The 26,358-nt window shown below is 41.7% G+C and overlaps 1 pseudogene; it reads right to left on the bottom strand.

Moving 5' to 3' along the window:
* Positions 1 to 26,358, bottom strand: part of LOC111959511 (rab3 GTPase-activating protein catalytic subunit-like) — a 66,002-nt pseudogene that overhangs the window by 3,146 nt on the left and 36,498 nt on the right.

Raw genomic sequence — 26,358 nt, 5'->3', positions numbered from 1 at the left:
TTCTGTTACAGCTGCAGCATGATCGTGAGAAGCTAGAGTATGATCGTGTAAAGTATGAAAAGGAATTAGCATTTAAACAAGATATGGAGCATGCTAAAATCAAGTTGCAACAAGAACGGATAGAGTTGGTTAGGGAAGGAAAGATCTCAGGGGAGAGTTTGTTCTGGGAAGGTGACCCAGATTTACCCAGGGGTCGTTCCTCTTTTGGTCGTGCCCCGGACACATTTGATATTGTTGGGAACTTACGGTTATTACCTCARTTTAATGAAAAGGACCCTGAGACATTCTTTTCGTTGTTTGAGCGTGTTGCTGACGCTAGGAGTTGGCCTGATTCTGACCGCACCTTAATGTTGCAGTGTGTGCTGACTGGTAAAGCGCAGGAGGCATATTCAGCTCTTACTGTACACGACAGTGCCTGTTATGATAAGGTTAAAACGGCTGTGTTGCAGATTTATGAATTGGTCCCTGAGGCTTACCGCCAACGATTTAGAACTTTAAAAAGGGATGATAAACAGACTCATGTTGAGTTTGCGCGACAATTATCTGTACAGTTTAATCGCTGGTGTTCTGCCTCTGCAGTTGTGACTTTCCAAGGGCTGTGTGATCTGATTATGTTAGAGCAATTTAAGGACACAATCCCTGATCGTATTGCCACCTATATTAACGAACGAAAAGTAAAGAATGTCGCTGAAGCTGCGGTTTTGGCGGATGAGTATGTGTTGACTCACAAAAGAGTCTTTGCAGAGCCCCGTATTYGGAATGAGTGGGGGCGTTCGGATAGATTTGGGCTWCGCTCACCGAGATATTTTGGTTCACGGGCAGAGTTTAATTCAACTCGGGTTGAGCCTGACTCCCGTGGTAAAGCTGACTTTGGGCAAGAGTGTCACTACTGTCAAGGTTCAGGTCATTGGAAAAACGAATGTCCACTTCTCAGATCAAAGGGKGCTTACGCTAAACCTAAGCCTACCGCGTTAGCTGCGCCTGTTCTACATCAGTTCATTCATGACTCATTGCCTCAGGTCCAGGAGCATGTGAAAGTACATATTGATCCAGACTATTTACCTTTCATTACGGAAGGTTTTGTGTCTATGTTAGGAAGTAAGGAATTAGTGCCAGTGAAGATCTTGAGAGATACAGGTGCCTCCGAATCGTTTGTGTTGGAGTCTGTGTTACCCTTTTCAGCTGAGACTGATTCGGGGAATAGTGTTCTAATTAGGGGAATAGGTTTGAACACTCTTTCAGTTCCATTGCATAAACTGATGTTAGATTGTGGACTGGTGAAAGGTGAGGTTGTTGTGGGGGTGCGTCCTTCGTTGCCTATTGAGGGTATCGACGTTATTCTTGGGAATAACTTGGCAGGTGAGCGGGTGTGGCCTGTCGCGTTTCCATCTCTAGTGGTTTCCACAAAGCCGTCAGTTGTTGAGATTCCTGATGAGAAGCGTTTGACAAGGCCCTTCTCCCCCGATTGCTCAGTTTGGCCAGACTCTCTAGGAAGAGTCTTGGTGGTTCCAAACTTCTTCCGTTTCAGAATTATGGATGCCACTGTGTTCTTGGGGACCTTCAATGCTGCAGAAATGTTTTGGTACCCTTCCCCAAACCTGTCTCAGAGCTCTACTGACAATTCCTTTGACCTCATGGCTTGGTTTTTGCTCTGACATGCACTGTCAGCTGTGGGACCTTATATAGACAGGTGTGTACCTTTCCAAATCATGTCCAATCAATTGAATTTACCACAGGTGGACTCCAAACAAGTTGGTACAACCCCAAATCCGTAGACACGGGCACCCTCATAGATATCATCCTAACTAACTGCCTCATTGCCTGCATCCGCTATGGGTCTGCGGTCAAACGACCATCCCTCATCACTGTTAAACGCTCCCTAAAACACTTCAGCGAACAGGCCTTTCTAATCGACCTGGCCGGGGTATCCTGGAATGACATTGTCCTCATCCCGTCAGTAGAGGATGCCTGGTTATTCTTTAAAAGTGCCTTCCTCACCATCTTAAATAACATGCTCCATTCAAAATACGTTGAACCAGGAATAGATTTAGCCCTTGGTTCACTCCAGACCTGTCTGGCCTTGACCAGCACAAAAACATCCTGTGGCGTTCTGCATTAGCATCGAATAGCAACCGTGATATGCAACTTTTCAGGGAAGTTAGGAACCAATATACACAGGCAGTTTGAAAAGCTAGCCTTAGCTTTCCTAACAGAAATTTGCATCCTGTAGTACAAACTCAAAAAAGTTCTGGGACACTGTAAAGTCCATGGAGAATAAGAACACCTCCTCCCAGCTGCCCAATGCACTGAGGCTAGGAAACACTGTCACCACCGATAAATCCACTATAATTGAGAATTTCAATAAGCATTTCTCTACGGCTGGCCATGCTTTCCACCTGGCTACCCCTACCCCGGGCTACTGTCCGGCACCCTCCACAGCAACCCGCCCAAGCCCCCACCATTTCTCCTTCACCCAAATCCAGATAGCTGATGTTCTGAAAGAGCAGCAAAATCTGGAACCCTACAAATCAGCCGGGCTAGACAATCTGGACCCTCTCTTTCTAAAATGATCTGCCGAAATTGCTGCAACCCCTATTACTAGCCTGTTCAACCTCTCTTTCGTATCGTCCGATATTCCTAAAGATTGGAAAGCTGCCACGGTCATCACCCTCTTCAAAGGGGGAGAGTCTCTAGACCCAAACTGCTACAGACCTATATGTAGTCTACCCTGCCTTTCTAAGGTCTTCGAAAGCCAAGTTAACAAACAGATCACCGACCATTTCGGATCCCACCGTACCTTCTCCGCTATGCAATCTGGTTTCAGAGCTGGTCATGGGTGCACCTCAGCCACACTCAAGGTCCTAAACGATATCATAACTGCCATCGATAAGAGACACTACTGTGCAGCCGTATTCATCGACCTTGCCAAGGCTTACGACTCTGTCAATCACCACATTCTCATCAGCAGACTAAACAGCCTTGGTTTCTCAAATGACTACCTCACCTGGTTCACCAACTACTTCTCAGACAGAGTTCAGTGTGTCAAATCGGAGGGCCTGTTGTCCGGACCTCTGGTAGTCTCTATGGAGGTGCCACAGAGAATACAAAGCACTCATATTTTCAAGCATGGTGGGTGCTGCATCATGTTATAGGTATGGTTGTCATCGGCAAGGACTAGGGAGTTTTTTTTCAGATAAAAAGAAACAGAATAGAGCTAAGCACAGGCAAAATCCTAGAGGAAAACCTGGTTCAGTCTGCTTTCCACCAGACACTGGGAGATGAGTTCACCTTTTAGCAGGACAATAACCTAAAACACAAAGCCAAATCTAAACTGGAGTTGGTTACCAAGACGACATTGAATGTTCCCGAGGGGCCTAGTTACAGTTTTGACTTAAATCGGCTTGAAAAATGKCTGTCTTGCAATGATCAACAACCAACTTGAAAAAGTTTAAATAATTTTTAAAAAGAATAACGTGCAAATATTGTACATTCCAGGTGTGCAAAGCTCTTAGAGACTTACCCAGAAAGTCTCACAGCTGTAATTCCTGCCAAAGGTGATTCTAACACGTATTGACTCAGGGGTGTGAATACTTGTGTGTCATTTCATTTTCAATACATTAGCTAAAATTTCTAAAAACATGTTTTCACTTTGCATTTATGGGGTATTGTGTGTAGATGAGTGAGAGAAAAAAAGAAATTAAAATATATTTATTCTGTTGTTGCTAGCGATATTAATAAATATATATTTTTTAAATGCACATTAAAAAAATATATATTTCTGCGGACCCCTGCTTGAATACCCCTGGTGTGCATACTAAACCAACATGCTAAAACTAGTATCTAATATACCAATCTCCACATCCACCTAGAAAATCCATATTTATCAATACAGACCCACCAACAGAGAATGAGAGCAAATAGAGATCCAACAAAAAATACTGATTGGCGCTAGACTAACAGGTAGCTGGTTAGAAGAATAGATGGATGGGAGGAGGAGAGAGGGGAGGTAGTTAGGTAAAAGGTCAAGGGGAGGTTAAAAACATGGTAAGTGGCATCGCTTTAAGAACCCTGTGTTTCTCCTTTGTATTATGTAGGTCTAGAAATTGCAGCGGTTCACTGTTTCAGACCATTACCGTCTGTATCCCTCCCTGGCTGCCTCAGCTAGCCTGAACCTCAGGGTCAGCACTGCTTGGCAGGTAACATGAGGGAGATACGAGGAGTGAGAGGGGGGGATGGAGGATGAAGGACTGGGGGTTGGAGGATGAACTAGGGTATAAGGGGGGGGGGGTTGCTACTAGTGGTTACCTCATCACTGGTGTAATCAGCCCTTACATGAGTGAAGCAGCAAAGAGAGACCAAAATAAATTATACATAGAAGACGAACGAACAGGAAATAACCAAATAAACAGAACAAAATGACAAAGTCAGGCGATTAGGAAGAGGATTAGGCTCGCTAGAATTACATGCCATTCCCCAGCGAATGCATCAAATTCTATACATACAGTGCAAGAAAAATTAGTGAACCTTTGGATTTACCTGGATTTGCATAAATTGGTCATAACATTTGATCTGATCTTCATCTTCAGTTGAAGTCAGAAGTACATACACTTAGGTTGGAGTCATTAAAACTAGTTTTCAACCATCCACAAATTTCTTGTTAACAAACTATAGTTTTGGCAAGTCAGTTAGACATCTACTTTGTGCATGACACAAGTCATTTCCAACAATGTGTAACAGACAGATTATTTCACTATTAATTACTCTACACAATCCATGGGTCAAAAGTTTACATACACTAAGTTACTGTCCTTGAAACAGCTTGGATCATTCCAGAAAATGTCATGTAGAAGCTTCTGATAGGCTAATTGACATAATTTAGTCAATTGGAGGTGTACCTGTGGATGTATTTCAAGGCCTACCTTCAAACTCACTGCCTCTTTGCTTGACATCATGGAAAATCAAAAAAATCAGCCAAGACCTAAATAATTTTTCTGTAGACCTCCACAAGTCTGGTTCATCCTTGGGAGCAATTCCAAATGCCTGAAGTACACGTTTATCTGTACAAACAATAGTACGCAAGTATAAACACATGACCGGACCAGCCTTCCACCGCTCAGGAAGGAGACACGTTTTGTCTACTAGAGATGAACGTACTTTGTGTGAAAAGTGCAAATCAATCCCAGAACAGCAGCAAAGACATTGTGAAGATGCTGGAGAAACAGGTATAAAAGTATCTAATCCACCGCCCTACAGTCCATAACCTGAAAGCCGCCAGCAAGGAAGAAGCCACTGCTCCAAAACCGCCATAAAAAAGCCAGACTACGGTTTGCAACTGCACATGGGACAAAGATCGTACTTTTGGAGAAATGTCCTCTGGTCTGATTAAACAAAAATAGAATTGTTTGCCTTCATGACCATCGTCATGTTTGGGAAAAAGGAAAGGCTTGCAAGCCGAAGACACCATCTAACCGTAAGCAAGGGTGGCAGCATCATTTGTGGGGTGCTTGCTGGCAGAAGGGACTGGTGCACTTCACAAAATAGATGGCATCATGAGGTAAAATTATGTGATAATTTGAAGCAACATCTCAAGACATCAGTCAATTAAAGCTTGGTCGCAAATGGGTCTTCCAAATGGACAATGACCCAAGATACTTCCAAGGTTGTGGCAAAAATGCTTAGAACACAAAAGTCAAGGTATTGGAGTGGCCATCACAAAGCCCTGACCTCAATCCTATAGAAAATTTGTTGGCAGAACTGAAAAAGTGTGTGCGAGAAAGGGAGGCCTACAAACCTGACTGTTACACCAGCTCTGTCAGGAGGAATGGGCCAAAATTCACCCAACCTTTTGTGGGAAGCTTGTGGAAGACTACCCGAAACGTTTGACCCAAGTTAAACAATTTAAAAGGCAATGCTACCAAATACTAATTGAGTGTATGTAAACTTCTGACCCACTGGGAATGTGATGAAAGAAATAAAAGATGAAATAAATCATTCTCTCTACTATTATTCTGACATTTCACATTCTTAAAGTGAAGTGGTGATCCTAACTGACCTAAGACAGGGAATTTTTACTACGATTAAATGTCAGGAATTGTGAAAAACTGAGTTTAAATGTATTTGGCTAAGATGTATGTTAACTTCGACTTCAACTGTATGTCACAACAATAGACAAACAGTCTGCTTAAGCTAATAACACACAAACAATTATACGTTTTCATGTCTTTATTGAACACACCGTGTAAACATTCACAATGTAGGGTGGGGAAAGTATGTGAACCCTTGCATGTAATAACTGGTTGACGCTTTTTTGGCAGCAATATACTCAAACGTTTTCTGTAGTTGCGGATCAGACCTGCACGGCCAGGAGGAATTTTGGACCATTCATCTTTACAAAACTGTTTCAGTTCAGCAATATTCTTAGGATGTCTGGGGTGAACCGCTCTCAAGGTCATGCCACAGCACTTTAAATCGGGTTGAGGTCAGGACTCTAACTGGGCCACTCCAGAAGGCGTATTTTCTTCTATTGAAGCCATTCTTTGTTGATTTACTTCTGTGTTTTGGGTTGTTGTCCAGTTGCAATACCAAACTTCTTTTGAGCTTCAATTGGCAGACAGATAGCCTTACATTCTCCTGCAAAATGTATTGATAAAGTTGGGAATTCATTTTCTGTCGATGATAGCAAGCTGTCCAGGTCCTGCGGCAGCAAAGCAGCCCCAAACCATGACGCTCCCTCCTCCATACTTTACAGTTGGGATGAGGTTTTGATGTTGGTGTGCTGTGCCTTTTTTCCTCTCCACACATAGTGTTGTGTGTTCCTTCCAAACAACTCAACTTTAGTTTAATCTGGCCACAAAATATTTTGCCAGAAGCGCTGTGGAACATCCAGGTGCTCTTTTGCGAACTTCAGACGTGCAGCAATGTTTTTTTAGACAGCAGTGGCTTCTTCAGTGATGTCTTCCCATGAACACCATTCTTGTTTAGTGTTTGACATATCGTAGACTCGTCAACAGAGATGTTACCATGTTCCATAGATTTCTGTAAGTTTTTAGCTGACACTAGAATTCTTCTTAACCTCATTGAGCATTCTGCACTGAGCTCTTACAGTCATCTTTACAGGACGGCCACTCCTAGGGAGAGTAACAACAGTGCTGAACTTTCTCCATTTATAGACAATTTGTCTTACCGTGGACTGATGAACATCAAGGTAGAGATACTTTTGTAACCCTTTCTAGCTTTTTGCAAGTCAACAATTCTTAATCTTAGGTCTTCTGAGATCTCTTTTTTCGAAGCATGGTTCACATTAGGCAATGCTTCTTGTGAATAGCAAGCTCAAATTTTGTGAGTGTTTTTGTTTGGCAGGGCTTCTCTAACCAACACCTCCAATCTCGTCTCATTGATTGGACTCTAGGTTAGCTGACTCCAATTAGCTTTTGGAAAAGTCATTAGCCTAGGGGTTCACATACTTTGTCCAACCTACACTGTGAATGTTTAAATCATGTATTCAATATAGACAAGAAAAATACAATAATTTGTGTGTTATTAGTTTAAGCACACTATGTTTGTCTATTGTTGTGACTTAGATGAAGATCAGATCAAATTTTATGACACATTTTTGCAGAAATCCAGGTAATTCCAAAGGGTTCACATACTTTTTCTTGCCACTGTACATAGCAAATCAGACAAGAATCAAACCAGCAGTCTAGTGTTGTACTGTCAACATGGGTCAGATCATTCAAGGGGATATGGGGAAGGACATTTCTCCTCCCTTCTGTTCTGCCCTCTGTCTCCCTCTCCCCCTAGAAACTCACCTCATTTGATTGGCTGATGATTTTAACTGATTTACATATGCTGGGGATAATTACTAGCTTTCTATTCAGAGCTTGGCAACACACAGGCTATAATTTAACACTCAGACATCTTGACAGAATAAAAAAAAAGTGATGTGGGGGTTTGGAGAGTTTTCTGAAATCCAACTCTTTTTCGCACAGTTTTTTCTTCCAACAAATAAGGGAAAGGAGCCAAGACAAACATTCATTCCCTGTTTGAGTTTCAATTATTCTAAGAATGAGATCTGGGTCTTGGGCCAAGGACTTAATCTGTTGATGAACTCTCGTCTCCCGAAGAAAACACATTTATTGGCTTTAAACGAACTTGAACGTTGAACACAAAAAATGAATGTGTGGTTGGATGTGCCAAGACCAAAGCAGGCAGCAAATATTTCAATGTCTTACAGCCAAGCATACACTTACTTTCAGAACCAAGACAGGTGCAATTATACAGCACAATGCATGCAAGGGGTAATCTATCATTGCAAGTGCCTTTTAACTGATCATCTCAGACTATTCAGAACGGCATGAAGCACAGAATAGATAGACAGTAATTTAGTCCAGGTGTCCCTTTCCTTCCGTCATATCAAATCAGACCGAATAAAACAAAGACAACTGTTTTATTGTCTTTCTGCTTCTCATAACAGAGAGGACAGAAAACAGATTTACATGTCTCAGTCTGGAAAATACAGTTTAAAAAAAAATCTTATTCAAACTACAGTGACTGGACCTTTGTCTGTCAAAGCCATTCTTTGACAGAAGTTTTTCTTATACTCGGTATGAGTTGCATTATGTGATGGGCAAAAATATTGACTTGACTTAAACCCTTTTACTCTGTGAGGAAGAAGCAAGAAGAAAGTAGTGATGCTTCTTCTTACTCAGGCAGGATGTCCAGGAGCCTCTCAGGGCCTGGAACAAGGGTGGGGGTGTAGGAGGGGATCAGTAGGGGGGAACATAACATCTCCTACCTGGGCTGTTAGTCCGACAACAGGTGTCATGACTCTCTCTCCTTGGTGAGGATCAAAAGAACCCATCAGCTAGCAAAATTTTAGGATGCAAACCCCCCCCCCCCCCCCCCCCTCTTCCACAGGGAGAGGAGAGGGGGAGTTTAGCCTGTTATATAAATTAAATACCTTGGAGAAACTCTACCCCACTCTGCAAATATGGAAGGCTGAAAATCCTTTGTTATAGAGAGACTTTGCCACCAAAACTCCAACATCCAAAAGTGGATAATGAACAATATTTCTAACAAAGAGTGTGTAAATGGTCAGTGGGGATTTAAAGAACATCCTGTCAGAAGTGTATTATTTTTGATATCATTAAGATGGTATAACTAAATAACTGATCTCTGAGTGTACACATTCTAGTTGTCAGGTTGCATCTAAATGTGATAAAATACATGATTAAGTATGACAATATTTTTGAAAAGATAGAAATGTGATTTTAGCCTTCTAAAAGAGATAATGGCTCTTCATATAAACCTGGGCCCAGTCAGTACCACGCCCACGTGGCACAGACATTGTGTCGGCGTGTTGGAATGCCCCTAAGACCAGAGTGCTTAACTTCTTGCAACTATAGGGGGTGCTGTTCCGCATTAGCATATTTGTGTCTCCAAATTAAACTGCCTCGTGCTAAATTCTTGATCGTACAATATGCATATTATTGTTATTATTGGATAGAAAACACCTTCTAGTTTCTATAGAAGTTGGAATTTTGTCTCTGAGTACAGAACAATTTCTACAGCACTTTCATGACAGGGTTCAGATTTCAGAAATTTTACCTCTGATCTGGGGTCTGTTTAATAGGCCACAGTGAATGCTATGAAGAAACCGACACTGCCTACGTCTTCCTCTGGTGTCTGTACCTCATCACGTTTTCAATGAAATCGATGGGACGTTCACAGCCATTATAAATGACAAAAATGTACAGAGACCCCCCTTTCTCAACGTGCGCCTCAAGCGTGAGAGCCATCGGACCTCTCTCCAAATCGTTTTCTAACCAGCAATATTTCTCCGGTCATGTTTTCAGTCGTATATATGTTAAAAACATCATAATGTAGTGAATTTGAAACGTTTTATAGCAATTTATATCCGTTTAGTGCGATTCTGAGGAATTTATTTGTCGTGCACTCTGAAAGTTTGGACACTGTTTAGGTGTCGGTCGTTGGTGGACATTTCGAAGGACAGAGGACATCATACGACACAAAGACGTTTATAACATAGAAAGGTACATTGCCCAAGAATCTGATGAAGAAACAGCTCAAAGTAAGCAATATTTAAAATGATAAATCGTGTTTCTGTCGAAATATTTTTAAACGCATATTTCGCCATTTTGTGTGTTATAGCTTCACTTGGCCAACCCTGTATTGAAAAGTAAGGATAATTTAAAATGTAAATCAGCGGTTGCATTAAGAACTAATTTGTCTTTCGATTGCTGTCAACCCTGTATTTTTTAGTCAAGTATATGATTAGCTTTCAATTAAACTAATCACTCTGATAGATGACGTCAGACTATTGAGTTGATTTCCTAGTATTTTTATTGTGTAACCACGGTTTATATGGCTAAATATGCACCTTTTCGAACAAACTGTATATGTATATTGTAAAATGATGTTACAGGAGTGTCATCGGAAGAATTCTGAGAAGGTTAGTGAAAAAATTAATATATTTTGCGGGTGATTACGTTATAGCGCTCTGTGCTGAATCGATGCTCTGGTAACTTTTGCACATGTGGTATGCTAACTATCGATTATTGTGTTTTCGCTGAAAAACGCTTAGAAAATCGAATATGGTCTGAAATCACAAAACGGGTCTTTCCATTGCTATGCTTTGTCTATTTTTATGAAATGTTTATGATGAGTGATAATTGTCATACACGTGCTCTATCTAGTAATTCTAGCTCGATTTGTGATGGTGGTGGGTGCAATTGTAAACTGTGATTTCTACCTGAAATATGCACTTTTTTCTAACAAAAACTATCCTATACCATAATATGTTATCAGACTGTCATCTGAAGAGGTTTTTCTGGTTAAGTGGTAATCAATATCTTAGTTAGCCGATGTGATCAGCACTGAAGGAGTAAGAAACTGATGGAGTTAGAATAGTGGTGTATTTTGCTAACGTGTTTAGCTAATAGATTTACATATTTTGTCTTCCCTGTAACACATTTTAAAAATCTGAAATGGTGGCTTTATTCACAAGATCTGTATCTTTCATCTGGTGTCTTGGACTTGTGATTTAATGATATTTAGATGCTACTATCTACTTGTGAAGCTATGCTAGCTATGCTAATTAGTGTGTGGGGGGTGTGGGGGGTGCTCCCGGATCCGGGGTAGAGGCTCGTGAAAGGTTAAAAGGAAGTAGTCTAGGACAATTGACCAAAGACGTGAGGGAAGAACAGATCCCTCTCACCACTGTGGGGTACACCTGGAGGTATCCATTCTAAGAACACTCCAAGACAAAGAAGCCTGCAACTAAGAAGGACATTGTGACCTCTGGTGGACAACTAGAGACTTACATCGAACTAATCCCCATAGACGGATCGAGTGGTTTCAACAGAGAGACGATAGAGAAAGATATCTACGCATATGTACAGCTGAAATATGTTGCATTTCTAATCCGAATGAGCGGTTGTTAGGGTGCTAAATATTCATATTTAGGGTGAGCGTAGTTTCCAAATGTATGTACGATAAGTCCACTCTCTTTGTCTCTCCCACGCTTTATTTTTCCCCACCCTCTATCCAATGTGTAACAAGCCGTCATATCGTGTCAGTCCACTAGGGACCTGTTTTCATCGCATTATGTTAGTAATCAATAACCTATACCGTGTGTGTGTGTTAATGTATTTCTGTGTGATTATTTAGTTAGTAAATAAATGATTTAGCCAATTTGTGTATCGCTGATTCATCACAGATTTACGAAGTCAACGACGTTCAGAATGAGACTGATATGAGGAAATAATTAATAGTTGACTGTTATTGATGTAAGAGATATTCAGTTAATATTTAGAGTTTAAGTTCGGAGATAGTAAGTAGCTAAACAACTTCTCCCGTGGTGCCCCAAATTCCTAATGAGTTAATTGTTACATGATTCATTTAATCGAGTAATAATTAAACGTAGTAGGTAATTATTCGATAAATAGCAGTCATCACATTAATGATAGTCATGACACAGGTGAGCTGATAGTGGCATGACAGCGTTTAGGACAGGCCCCTGTGGGAGACGGTGTGAGTTTGTCTGTTTCCCTGGGTGGTGGTGACAGTGTGTTTTACCCTCTGAGCGCTGACAAACAGCTTGTGAATGATGCTGCTGGCTGTATCGCACCCTGCTCTGATCACAGACACCTCAGGTTCCTCTAGCAAAGATCTCACGAACCTGAGAGAGAAAAGAGAGAGAGAAAGGGATAGAGAGAGACAGGCACAGAGATGAGGGAAGTGACGGTCAATTCAGGGGAACATTGTCAGAAAACACGCACGCAGGTCAAAAACAGTCTATTGAAAACATTATACATTTACCTTGGGAACAACAAGAATGTGTTGGAAAACTAACTGCACAGTAGAGGTCTTCACAGGTTCAACAGACCCGAAATTCTGAGATGCGACCTGGGACCCGAACGGGTCTCAGGTACTGTACTGTATGTGCAATTAAAATGAATTTACCTACTGGATCTGTCCTCTGTTAATTTACTGTTTGTGTGATGAGAACTGTGCAAGCGTGTTATGTGTGCCAGCCAAATGCAACAAAATAAAACACATAGCTTATGTCCAGCTGAAACTGGTTCCAGCTGCTCACCTCACGTACCCCTGCTGCTGAGGAGAGAGAGTGAGTCAAAGGAGCCTTGGCCTAGGCTACTGTTGATTGTGAAGATGAAGTTATTTTTTGTTGAAGTAAAGCAAAGGTTAGAGGAGAAAGAGTATAGTGAAAAGAAGTCAACAAATGGGATGTCCTAGGGGACAAGTTTTAATATTGTAGTGGACAAAGATGAGAAGAACGTTGGTGCAGCCAAATGGACTGTGCGCAACTCGCTATTCAGGTTTGATGCAATTTTCTACCCTTCATTTTTGTATTTGTTATCAATTGTTTAGCCATTAATAATAATATTTATTATTATTATAGGCATGTTGTAAAATAAATAGCATTAGCCTATTGCTGTCACAATACGGTAGGCAATCACACTTGTTGGTAATAGCTGCATAGGCTTAGCCTTCTGTTGAGCCATTTTCATTGGCCAAATTAAGTTCCAGCTGTAATGTTGTGTTTACCGCAATATAATAGAATTACCAGTACGCCTACTATGCTAGTACTGCTCAAACAATGAAAAGGAAACCCCAAAGAGGGCAAGATGCAAATATGTACTTATTTTTTTATTTCGTTTTGTACTTTTACCCCTTTTTCATGATATCCAATTGGTACTTACATTGTGACATTGTCCCATTGCTGCAACTCCCGTACGGCTCGGGAGAAGCTTAGGTCGGGAGCCAGGCGTCCTCTGAAACACGACCCTGCCAAGCCGCACTGCTTCTTGACACACTGTTCGCTTAACCTCGGAAGCCAGCCGCACCAATGTGTCGGAGGTAACGCCGTACAGCTGGCGACCGAAGTCAGCGTGCAGGCACCCGGCCCGACACAAGAAGTCGCTAGAGAGCGATGGGACAAGGAAATCCCGGCCAGCCAAACCCTCCCCTAACCTGGACGATACTGGGCCAATTGTGTGCCGCATCATGGGTCTCCCAGTCACAGCCGGCTGTGACACAGCCTGGGATTGAACCCGGGGCTGTAGTGACACCTCAAGCAGTGCGARGCAGTGCCTTTGACCGCTGCGCCCCTCGGGAGTTCCCACAATTAATTTCATGACTAAATACCCTGTTCGTATTATCCCTATAAACAAGGACTTGACTTACTTTTGATGTTACCCTAATAAAGTTAAGGAACTTTTGTGAAGGTTTGGTGTGGTAGGGCTATTATTAGGATTAGCTAAGCCTACTGCAGGCCTATGAAGGCAGCGCACACTGACTCCAACAGTTGAACTTGAGGTGAGGAAGAATGTTTAAGGCCTACCGGAGTTACTCCTTTAATATAACGCTTATCTTTGAAGACCTCTACTGCACAGTACAGTACACAAAATGTGAAGAGTGAAGACAACAGCCCTCTCCCCTGACACAGCATCTCAGATACAAGACAGGACAAGCCATTGGTTGTTAGACAGAGAAAGGACAGTTAGTGGCTGGTGGCTGCATGGTGCTTCAGGCCAGCCCTGGGTGTCCTCTTAATGAGGCTGGCTGAATGGCTCTCCTGCCTGACTGGCTCTCTATCCTGGCTGCCCAGACCCTCAGAGGCCCCTAGAACTAATGAAGACTGGGGTCCTCCCTGATATAAACCCCGTCTGTCTGTATCTCTGTCTCTCTCTTCATGCACCTGAGCCTATAACACTGTATGCCAAAACCTTTTACACACCTACACACACTGACTCCCTCAAATCACTCCCAAACACACGTGGTCCATTTAAAAAACGTCCATTCCAAGTGTTCGCACACACGTGTGCATTTGCCTTACCTTTATTACCTTACAAAAAATGATATGTTGTGGCAAACTTCACACAAGTTTGTGGCAAATTGCTGCAAACTAAATAGTGTGCCACAAAATAATCCCAGAAGTCTGCAAATGTTTGCCATTAGTTATGAATCTGCGGCAACAATAATATGTATTGCCACTGGTGGCAAACAGTTCGTAAGTTATTAAAAAAATGTTTTATCTGTGGCAACAATATTTATTCCCACTAGTGGCAAACAGTTTACGAGAAGCCATTTCTGGTGAAAACATGCGTTCCAAGACCAGTAACTGTTGACGACCAGTCAGGGGGAGAAGAAAAATCAGTTGCAAATGCAAACAAAGTGATCTAGCTAGCTAACTACCTAACGAGTGTCTAACTTATTAATTACACTTTAWAATACACTTTAAAATCGTGGTAGCTAATGGATGGTGGTTAGCAATGTCATTTTTTATGGGATAGAGTGAAAAACATTTTGTTGCTATAGCAGTTTCAAACTGTCAGCACCACTAACTGGTTAGCTACCTAGCGGCTATTGCTTAGCTAACGTTAGCTATGATATTTTTCACAATTGATGTGATAGCTAGCTAGCTAACTAATGATCAAATTGTATTTGTCACATGCGCCGAATACAACAGGTGCAGACCTTACAGTGAAATGCTTACTTCAAGCCCTTAACCAAAAATGCTGTTAAGAAAAATAGAAAAAAACTAACAAATAATTAAAGAGCGGCAGAAAAATAACAATAGCGAGACTATATACAGGGGGTACCTGTACAGAGTCAATGTGCGGGGGCACCAGTTAGTCGAGGTAATTGAGGTAATATATACATGTGGGTAGAGGTATTAAAGTGACTTATCATAGGATAATAACAGAGAGTAGCAGCAGCGTAAAGGGGTGGGGGGGGGGGGGCAATGCAAATGCTCTGGGTGGCTATTAGATGTTCAGTAGTCATAAGGCTTGGGGGTAGAAGCTGTTTAGAAGCCTCTTGGACCTAGACTTGGCATTCCGGTACCGCTTGTCGTGCGGTAGCAGAGAGAACAGTCTATGACTAGGGTGGCTGGAGTCTGACAATTTTTAGGGCCTTCCTCTGACACCGCATGGCATAGAGGTCCTGGATGGCAGGAAGCTTGGCCCCAGTGATATACTGGGCCATACGCACTACCCTCTGTAGTGCCTTGCGATCGGAGGCCGAGCAGTTGCCATACCAGGCAGGATGAAAGAAATAAAAGCTGAAATACATTTCACATTCTTAAAATAAAATGGTGATCCTAACTGACGTAAGACAGGGAATTTTTACTAGGATTAAATGTCATGAATTGTGAAAAACTGAGTTTAAATGTATTTGGCTAAGGTGTACTTCTGACTTCTGACTTCAACTGTATTATTCTCATACATATTAGGCATAACTAGGGCTGTGGAGGTCATGAAATTTTGTCAGCCGGTGATTGTCAAGCAAATAACTGTTGGTTATTAATGAACTTCTTTGGTGTAGGGGCAGCATTTTCACATCCGGATGATAAGCGTGCCCAGAGTAAACTGCCTGATACTCAGGCCCAGAGGCTAGGATATGCATATTATTAGTAGATTGGAATAGAAAACACTCTGAAGTTTCTAAAACTGTTTGAATGATGTCTGTGAGTATAACAGAACTCATATGGCAGGCGAAAACCTGAGAAAAATCCAACCAGGAAGTGGGAAATCTGAGGTTTGTAGTTTTTCAAGTGATTGCCTATCCAATATACTGTGTCTATGGGGTCAGATTGCACTTCCTAAGGCTTCCAATAGATGTCAACAACCTTTAGAACGTTGTTTGAGGCTTCTACTATGAAAGGGGAGCGAATAAGAGCTGTTTGAACCAGTGGTCAGGCTGAAAGCCTTTAAATTAGTCACGCGCGGCCGTGAGCACGAGCTCCGTTCCCTTTCATTTCTAATGACAAATTAATTGTCCGGTTGGAATATTATTGAAGATTTATGATAAAAACATCCTAAAGATTGATTCTATACATCGTTTGACATGTTTCTTAAACTGTAATGGAACTTTTTTGACTTTGTCTGGACTAGTGCCCGCGCCTTGTGCATTTGGATTACTGGACTAAACGCGCGAACAAAAAGGAGGTATTTGGACATAAAGATTAACTTTATCGAACAAAACAAACATTTGTTGTCTAACATGGAGACCTGGGAGTGCCACCAGATGAAGATCATCAAAGTTAAGTGATTCATTTTAACGCTATTTCTGACTTTGACACCTCTCCTTGGTTGGAAAATGGCTGTATGGTTTTCTGTGGCTAGGCGCTAACCTAACATAATCGCATGGTGTGCTTTTGCCATAAAGCGTTTTTGAAATCTGACACAGCGGTTGCATTAAGGAGAAGTTTATCTTTAATCGTATGTTAAACACTTGTATCTTAGATCAATGTTTATGATGAGTATTTCTGTCATTTGATGTGGCTCTCTGCACTTTCACCGGATGTTTGTTTGAGACAATGCATTTCTGAACATAACGCGCCAATGTAAACTGAGATTTTTGGATATAAATATGAACTTTATCGAACAAAACATACATGTATTGTGTAACATGAAGTCCTATGAGTGCCATCTGATGAAGATCAAAGGTTAGTGATTAATTTAATCGCTATTTCTGACTTTTGTGAGCCCTCTCCTTGGCTGGAAAATGGCTGTATGGTTTTCTGTGACTAGGCGCTGACCTAACATAATCGCATGGTGTGCTTTCGCAGTAGAGCCTTTTTGAAATCGGACACTGTGGTTGGATTTACAATTAGTTTTTCTTTAAAATGGTGTATAATACTTGTATGTTTGAGGAATTTTAATTATGGGATTTCTGTTGTTTTGAATTTGGCGCCCTGCAATTTCACTGGCTGTTGTCGAGGTGGGACGCTAGCGTTGTACCAGAGAGGTTTTAACAAACACATTTAGCATCCCCTGGCTTCCACACATCCACTGATGCAGACCTTTGGAATATCTACATTTTATAAAGACTAATAAATCCATGTAATATAGCCTACACCTTCACAATAAATCCATTATTTATTTTAGACAGGTGTAAAGAAGCACGATATGAAGAAAATGTAGTCTATTTCAGAAGAACAGAATAGCTTACTTTGAGTTGTCCTTATGTTAGTTCCTGTCGTTGGTTTCATGACTGTCTAAGGACAGAAGTCAGGCTGTTAGAGTCGACGGCATCCAGTCGGAGCCATTGGAGTTGGTTAAAGGGGTCCCACAAGGTTCTATACTTGGTCCATTACTGTTCACGCTCTACATAAACAATATCGGTGATGAGATAAGAAAGTGTCAAATTAATTTATATGCTGATGACACTGTCATGTAGTCTATCGCGTCAACGGCTGCCCAAGCATTATCATTATTGGAGACAGATAAGACATTACAAGGGTCTTTTATACAGCTGAAACTTGTTTTAAATGCAAAGAAAACACATTTTATGATTTTTAATAGGTTCAAAAAGTTGGTTGAAAATACACTTGCACTTACGAGCTTAGATGGTTCTCAAATTAATCAGGTCTCTGCATATAAATACTTAGGGATATGGTTGGATGATAAACTGTCTTTTAAAATGGATATTGATGAACTTTGTAAATGGCTAAAAATCAAGCTAGGCTTCCTCTATAGAAACAGGACATGTTTGTCCTCTACAAATAGAAAACTAATTGTGCAAACTACTTTTGTCTGTTATAGATTATGGGGATATTATTTACATGCATGGTACGTCATCAACACTTAAATCGCTGAATGCTACTTATTATTGCGCACTTAGGTTTATTATCATGGGTGCTAGCTACATAACTCACCACTGTGTTTTATATCAAAATGTGGGTTGGACTTCGCTGTCCGTGAGACGAGAACAACATGCTCTCGTGTTTGTCTATAAAGCACTTCTGAATAAACTACCTTCTTATTTATCATCACTCATCAATATTAGAATTAGAATTCCTAAAACCAGGTCTCAAGCATGGATTACACTTGAGGCCCATGCGATTTCCGCGGAGTTGGGTATGGCTGCCTTTTCCTGTTACGCTCCTTGCCTATGGAATAGCCCGCAGACTAAACTTAAACTTGAGACTCTTGTCCCCCTTGCCAATTTTAAATATTTATTGGAGGATTTTTATATTGCTTGTAACTGTTTCGGGTAATGCAAGCTCTTGTGCTGTTAGGGGAATAACATGTGTAAATGTAATCTGTTGCCGTATTTGTTTTGTATTATCTGTGATCGCTTTGTTTGTCTTGTGTAGTTTCTTAATCATTGTACCTAAACTGTATGTGTAAACATGTATACGCAGTGCCCAGCTGTAAAAGAGACCTTGGTCTCAGTCTGTGTTCCTTGTTGAAATAAAGGTATAATAATAATAATAATAATAATAATAATCTGGCTATGCCAAATGGCTGTGGGCTACATTAGTTAATTTAGCAGACAAGATTTGCTTAGAATTCCATGGCATTATTTTATAGTATGAAGAATACAATTGAACAAAGCTGAATTAAATAGAAAGGATATTTTCTCCAAACGATGAGAGATTGCGCACATACGGCTATTCTGTGTTGAGTGTTTAACAAAGAAATGGGTATGATTAGAGTTATTAATGTAACTTTAGTTGTTCCACAAACGTTGGGCTATATGGGCTAACGTTGGGCATCTAATAATGATGAGAAAAAAGTTGCTTGAAAAGGCATGAGCTCTGCTTTGTTTTTTTGCGCAGGCTGTACACATTACATCAGTAACTCATTCACAATTTAATGCCTAGAATGTCACGGCGGCATCCCCTATGTGTGGCCGTAATGCACCCTAAAGAAATCCATGCCTTTTGCGGCCAGTGGACATTGTGCCCTTCTCCCAGAGTGCTGAGTGCTCCGAATCACTGCTCACTTACATCACTCTCCATCATATGATCGGGTGTTTCCTACAGGCTACAAGTGAAGACAGACACATCAGGGACGCAACTGTGCGCGTCCTTATCCAAGTCTGAGGTGCATATTGAAGATATTTGAAGAACTGTCCAGATTTACAATTTTTGTCGGCAAACAAGATGAGTAGGCCTAACAAACAGCAAAAGCACTAGCCTATGTCAATCTACTATCCCCATCGTACAAAAGTTTCAGATTGAAACATTCTCTGTTTCACGGAAACATGGCTCTCTTGGGATATGTTGTCGGAGTCGGTACAGCCACAGGATTCTTCATAAGTCGCGCAGACAGAAATAAAAATCTTGAAATCATTGGTCACATTAATAAATGTATCAGTAGTCACTTTAATAATGCCACTTTAATAATGTTAACATATCTTACATACTCATCTCATGTGTATATACTGTATTTTATACCATCTTGCCTATGCCACGCTCGGTTATCGATCATCCATATATTTATATGTACATATTCATTTTCCATCCCTTTAGATTTGTGTGTATTAGGTAGTTGTGGAATTGTAAGATTACTTGTTAGATATTAATGCACTGTCGGAACTAGAAGCACAAGCATTTCGCTACACTCGTGTTAACATCTACTAACCATGTGTATGTGACCAATAAAATTTGATTTGATTAGACAAAAGGAATGGCAAATAAGTCTGGCTGCAAAACCGATTGGCAAACGTACTGCAAATTTCAAAATCATGTGACTAAATGAAATTGTTACGAATCCCTTTGGCTCTACAGTCTAGGGGGATGGCAACGAGACCCATAACAACTCATGCAAATTATAACAGTGAAAAAGAAACAGTGAGAACGAATAAACACAGACAACATAAATCTACCATCAAACACTCATGGTTTATTTGTAAACGCACGGTAATGGGGGAGCGGGAAAAGGGGCTGAGCTGGACACAAGGAAAGAAATGATAAGTTTTCAAAAACACCCCTAATCTAGACTAGCCTACTTCAAAAACAACTAACTAACTAACCAAAAAATACAGTGGGTGGTCCGCCCAGTTCTAACTAGTGTTCTTAAACAAAGTATTCCTACGGGTAATGTATGCCCATTGGCCCACCCAAACAGCCCACCCAATTTACCTACCTCATCCCCTTACTGTTTTTATTTATTTACCTTTCTGCTCTTTTGCACACCAGTATCTCTACTTGCACACCAGTATCTCTACTTGCACATGATCATCTGATGATTTATCACTCCAGTGTTAATCTGCTAAATTGTAATATTCGCTCCTATGGCCTATTTATTGCCTACCTCACTTCTCCACAACGTTGTCCCTGACCTGTTTGGAGAGCTCCTTGGTCTTCATGGTGCCGCTTGTTTGGTTTTGCCCCTTGCTTAGTGGTGTTGCAGACTCTGGGGCCTTTCAGAACAGGTATATACTGTATATACTGATATCATGTGACAGATCATGTGACACAGATTGCACACAGATGGACTTTATTGAACTAATTATGTGACTTCTGAAGATAATTGGTTGCACCAGATCTTATTTAAGGCTTAATAGCAAAAGGGGGTTAATAAATATGCACATACCACTTTTCCGTTTTACATTTTTTTCATTTCACTTCACCAATTTGGACTATTTTGTGTATGTCCATTACATGAAATCCAAATAGAAATCCATTCAAATTACAGGTTGTAATGCAACAAAACAGGAAAAACGCCAAGGGGGGGGGGGGGGGGGCGGTTTGAATACTTTTGCTAGGCACTATGCAATGCTATTTTACAGTAAACAAATGACAACAGACTTCCAGTACCCTTATAGGGAAGGACATTCAACAAGCACAGCACTTAGACAAATGACTGATGATTGTCAGAGAAATTGATGTTAAAAAGATTGTGGGGGCTGTTTTGTTAGACTTTAGTGCAGCTTTTGACATTGTTGATCATAATCTGTTGGTGTAAAAACGTATATGTTATGGCTTTACACCCCCTGCTACATTGCGGATAAAGAGTTTCCTGTCTAACAGAACACAGAGGGTGTTCTTTAATGGAAGCCTCTCCAATATAATCCAGGTAGAATCAGGAATTCCCCAGGGCAGCTGTCTAGGCCCCTTACTTTTTTCAATCTTTACTAACAACATGCCACTGGCTTTGAGTAAAGCCAGTGTGTCTAAGTATGCAGATGACTAAACACTATACACGTCAGCTACTACAGACACTGAAATGACTGCAACACTTAACAAAGAGCTGCAGTTAGTTTCAGAATGGGTGGCAAGGAATAAATTAGTCCTAAATATTTCAAAAACTATTTGGGACAAATCATTCACTAAACCCTAAATCTCAACTAAATCTTTTAATAAATAATGTGGAAATTGAGCAAGTTGAGGTGACTAAACTGCTTGGAGTAACCCTGGATTGTAAACGGTCAAAATATATTGATGGTCAAAATATATTGATACAACAGTAGCGAAGGTAAGCACTGCTCTACCATCTTAACAGCACTATCAACAAGGCAGGTCCTACAGGCTCTAGTTTTGTCACACCTGGACTACTGTTCAGTCGTGTGGTCAGGTGCCACAAAAGAGGGACTTTTTGKGACTTTTTGTGACTTTTTGTACATACAAGGGCCAGCACGGCTGGCCCTTGTATGTACAATAACATTAATAATATGCATGTCAATCTCTCCTGGCTCAAAGTAGAGGAGAGATTGACTTCATCACTACTTGTATTTGTGAGAGGTATTGACTTGTTTAAAGCACAGAGCTGTCTGTTTAAACAACTAGCACACAGCTCAGATACCCATGCATACCCCACAAGACATGCCACCTGAGGTCTCTTCACAGAACAGACTATGGGAGGCGCACAGTACTACATAGAGCTATGACTACATGGAACTCTATTCCACATCAGGTAACTGATGCAAGCAGTGGAATCAGATTTAAAAAACAGATAAAAATACACCTTATGGAACAGCGGGGACTGTGAAGCAACACAAACATAGGCGCAATTCCTGACATTTAATCCTAGTAAAAATTCCCTGTCTTAGGTCAGTTAGGATCACTACTATTATTCTGACATTTCACATTCTTAAATAAAGTGGAGAGAACGATTTATTTAGCTTTTATTTCTTTCATCACATTCCCAGTGGGTCAGAAGTTTACATACACTCAATTAAATATTTGGTAGCATTGCCTTTAAATTGTTTAACTTGGGTCAAACGTTTCAGGTAGCCTTCCACAAACTTCCCACAATAAGTTGGGTGAAATTTGGCCCATTCCTCCTGACAGAGCTGGTGTAACTGAGTCAGGTTTGTAGGCCTCCTTGTTCACACTTGCTTTTTCAGTTCTGCCCACACATTTTCTAAGGGATTGAGGTCAGGGCTTTGATATGGCCACTCCAATACCTTGACTCTGATGTCCTTAAGCCATTTTGCCACAACTTTGGAAGTATGCTTGGGGCCATTGTCCATTTGGAAGACCCATTTGCGACCAAGCTTTAACTTCCTGACTGATGTCTTGAGATGTTGCTTCAATATATCCACATAATTTTCCTACCTTATGATGCCATCTATTTTGTGACGTGCACCAGTCCTTCCTGCAGCAAAGCACCCCCACAACATGATGCTGCCACACCTGCACACCGTTTATATATTTATTTGTTTTGCTGTTAATCAATTGTTTTCCTTTCGTGCAAATAAATTAAACAACATTTTTATTAAAACAAAAAGTAGTCTGTGTTTAATTTCATTATGTATTAAAACCACAGGATTTCGTCAGTGGTTAGAAGGGAGAATTGGGCTTCCCGGGAAAATGTTGTCCGAGGTTGCAACAGCAACAAAGGGAGGCGGGGCTTGGCGAAGGGTCAAATGTGTTGGTTAGAGGCAACTCTGCATTTTAATGATACTGCTCTTAATCCAACGCAGGGTAATTCGTTATTTTTGTGTGAGTCGGTGATGAGATTCCGGAAACGCAATCTGAATTGGTATACCCTAATGACACACGCTCCTTCAGGCTCTGTTGCACAGGGATAGAACAAACGACACAGCGCCACGCTCCTTCAGGCTCTGTTGCACAGGGATAGTGAACAAACGGACAGCGCCACGCTCCTTCAGGCTCTGTTGCACAGGGATAGAACAAACGGACAGCGCCACGCTCACTCTGCTCGGTCGTTACAGGGATAGAACAAACGACACCGCGCCACGCCTTTCAGGCTCTGTCAGTAGCACAGCAATAGAACAAACGGACAGCGCCCACGCTCCTTCAGGTGGTGGCAGGAGGTTATCAGAACGAGACAGCGCCACGCTCCTTCAGGCTCTGTTGCACAGGGATAGAACAAACGGACGCAGCGCCACGCTCCTTCAGGCTCTGTTGCACAGGGATAGAACAAACGACAGACGCCACGCTCCTTCAGGCTCTGTTGCACAGGGATAGAACAAACGGACACAGCGCCACGCTCCTTCAGGCTCTGTTGCACAGGGATAGAACAAACGACACAGCGCCACGCTCCTTCAGGCTCTGTTACACAGGGATAGAACAAACGACACAGCACCACGCTCCTTCAGGCTCTGTTACACAGGGATAGAACAAACGACACAGCACCACGCTCCTTCAGGCTCTGTTACACAGGAGTAGAACAAACGACACAGCCCACGCTCCTTCAGGCTCTGTTGCACAGGGATAGAACAAACGACACAGCGCCACGCTCCTTCAGGCTCTGTTGCACAGGGATAGAACAAACGACACAGCGCCACGTCCTTCAGGCTCTGTTATACAGGGATAGAACAAACGGGACAGCGCCACGCTCCTTCAGGCTCTGTTGCACAGGGATAGAACAAACAGGACAGCGCCACGCTCCTTCAGGCTCTGTTGCACAGGGATAGAACAAACGACACAGCGCCACAACCCTTCAGGCTCTGTTGCACAGGGATAGAACAAACGGGACAGCGCCACGCTCCTTCAGGCTCTGTTGCACAGGGAGAGAACAAACGACACAGCGCCGCGCTCTTAAGATGTCGCAGAGTGACTTCCTTGTGGTGATGATCTTGACTGCAATCAGAGGAGTGTGGAATATAGAAGCACTGCTGTCGTCTACCTACCTAAGAGGACAACTTAGTGGAGCAGCAAAAAAAATGTCAATCAGAAAATGTATTCCAAACTAAATCGGTGCACCTGGAGTTTACCCAAAAGAGCTGGCTGGCGGCAGACGGATGAAGGACGCAGTGCTATAGGCTAGATGACGACCGACCTTCCAAGGCCCAGCAAGGTTCCCCTGAACTCAGTTTAAACTCTCAGCGAGGGGACCGTGGGCAGGGAGGGGAGGGACACCTGTGTGTGTGTGGTGTGTGTGTGGTGTGTGTGTGTGTGTGGTGTGGTTGTGTGTGTGTGTGTGTGTGTGTGTGTGTGTGTGTGTGTGTGTGTGTCTCATGCAGGGACCCTTGTGTCTGACCTACTTTTCTTAACCAGCGCTGTGTGGTGATTGGCTGAAACAGGGACAAACAGGCAGAGTGTGTAGTGAACCTGGGAGGGGTCAGTTCTCTGAGCTGGCAGCCCTGAGCTTCAGGACAGGTGGAGCTGTCATTCACTGAGTCTCAGTCTAGCAGCTCAAAATGGAAAAGTATTACCTGTCACAGTCAGATGCCTTTTTCACCTAGTGATATAAAAAAAATTAATGCCCCTAAAAAACAACAAATCCCTTTGAAAAAACGGCCTATGTGGCATCAATATGAGTCAGAAACATTTATTCTAGTGTAAAAATGTACTACAAAGTCAGTCAGTCTTGTCTAAAATGGAATTTGGAACCTGAGTGCATCACAATGAGTGACAATGCTTTCAATGCTTTCTCTGTTCATTAAGTTACAATGGACAATACTATTCTAAATGCTCCTATGTCCATACCTTCTCAGCCTCCTTGGTGTCGTCAAACAGGCGTCTCTGTCTGCGAGCAGGGGTGGTCTTGGCTGTGGCTCACGCCTCCATCCACATGTTCCCCGGGATCTTCATCCTGGCACTCAGGTCGCCCCTGACCACCGTGTCCCCGCTCTCATCCACCACCTCCTCCTTAACGTAGTCCCTGGGGGAGTACCACCGCACAAAGTCCTCCAGGGTACAGCCCGGATTCGCTGCCTGACACAGAAACAGACACAGGCAGGCATGTCTATGTTTCCTTATGTTTCAGAGCTCTACACAGTCAATACAGTGCCTTCAGAAAGTATTCATACCCCCATATTTTTGTTGGGTTATAGCCTGAATTCAAAATGGATTAACTATTTGTTTTCTTCTCACCCATCTACACACAATAACCATAATGACAAAGTGAAAACATGTTTTTTTAAATGTTTGCACATTTACTGAAAATGAAATACAGAAACATCTCATTTATATAAGTATTCACACCCCAGAGTCAATACTTTGTAGAATAACCTTTGGCAGCTATTACAGCTGTCAGTCTTACTGGGTATGTCTCTAAGAGCTTTGGATTGTGCAACATTTGCCCATTATATTCTTCACAATTCTTCATGCTCTGTCAAATTGTTTGTTGATCATTGCTAGACAACCAATTTTTAGGTCTTGCCATAGATTTTTAAGTAGATTTAAGTCAAAACTGTAACTCGGCCACTCAGGAACATTCACTGTCTTCTTGGTAAGCAACTACAGTGTAGATTTGGACTTGTGTTTTAGGTTATTGTCCTGCTGAAAGGTTCATTAATCTCTGTGTCTGGTGAAAAATCAGACAACCAGGTCTTTATCCTGAAAAACTCCCTGCTTTTTATTGCTTGAAAATATGGAAAGTGATACTCAGTAATGTGTTTTAATACCCATGCAACTTATGTGACTTTTTAGGATACTTATTGAGTCAAGACATTTCAGCTTTTTATTTTGTATTAGTTTGTAAAAAATTCTAAAAACATAATTCCACTTTGGCATTATGGGGAATTGTGTGTAGGCCAGTGACACAATCTCAATTTAATCAATTTTAAAATCAGGCTGTAACACAACAAAATGTGGAACAAGTCAAGCGGTGTGAATACTTTCTGAAGGCACTATAAGTTTGGTACAGAGGAGACCGCTCCATTTCAGTG

The sequence above is a fragment of the Salvelinus sp. IW2-2015 genome, linkage group LG36 (assembly GCF_002910315.2).
Source record: "Salvelinus sp. IW2-2015 linkage group LG36, ASM291031v2, whole genome shotgun sequence".
Classification (NCBI taxonomy): domain Eukaryota; kingdom Metazoa; phylum Chordata; class Actinopteri; order Salmoniformes; family Salmonidae; genus Salvelinus; species Salvelinus sp. IW2-2015.
Note: the sequence above shows the minus strand (reverse complement) of the source record. Positions and strands in the feature narration are given on the sequence as shown.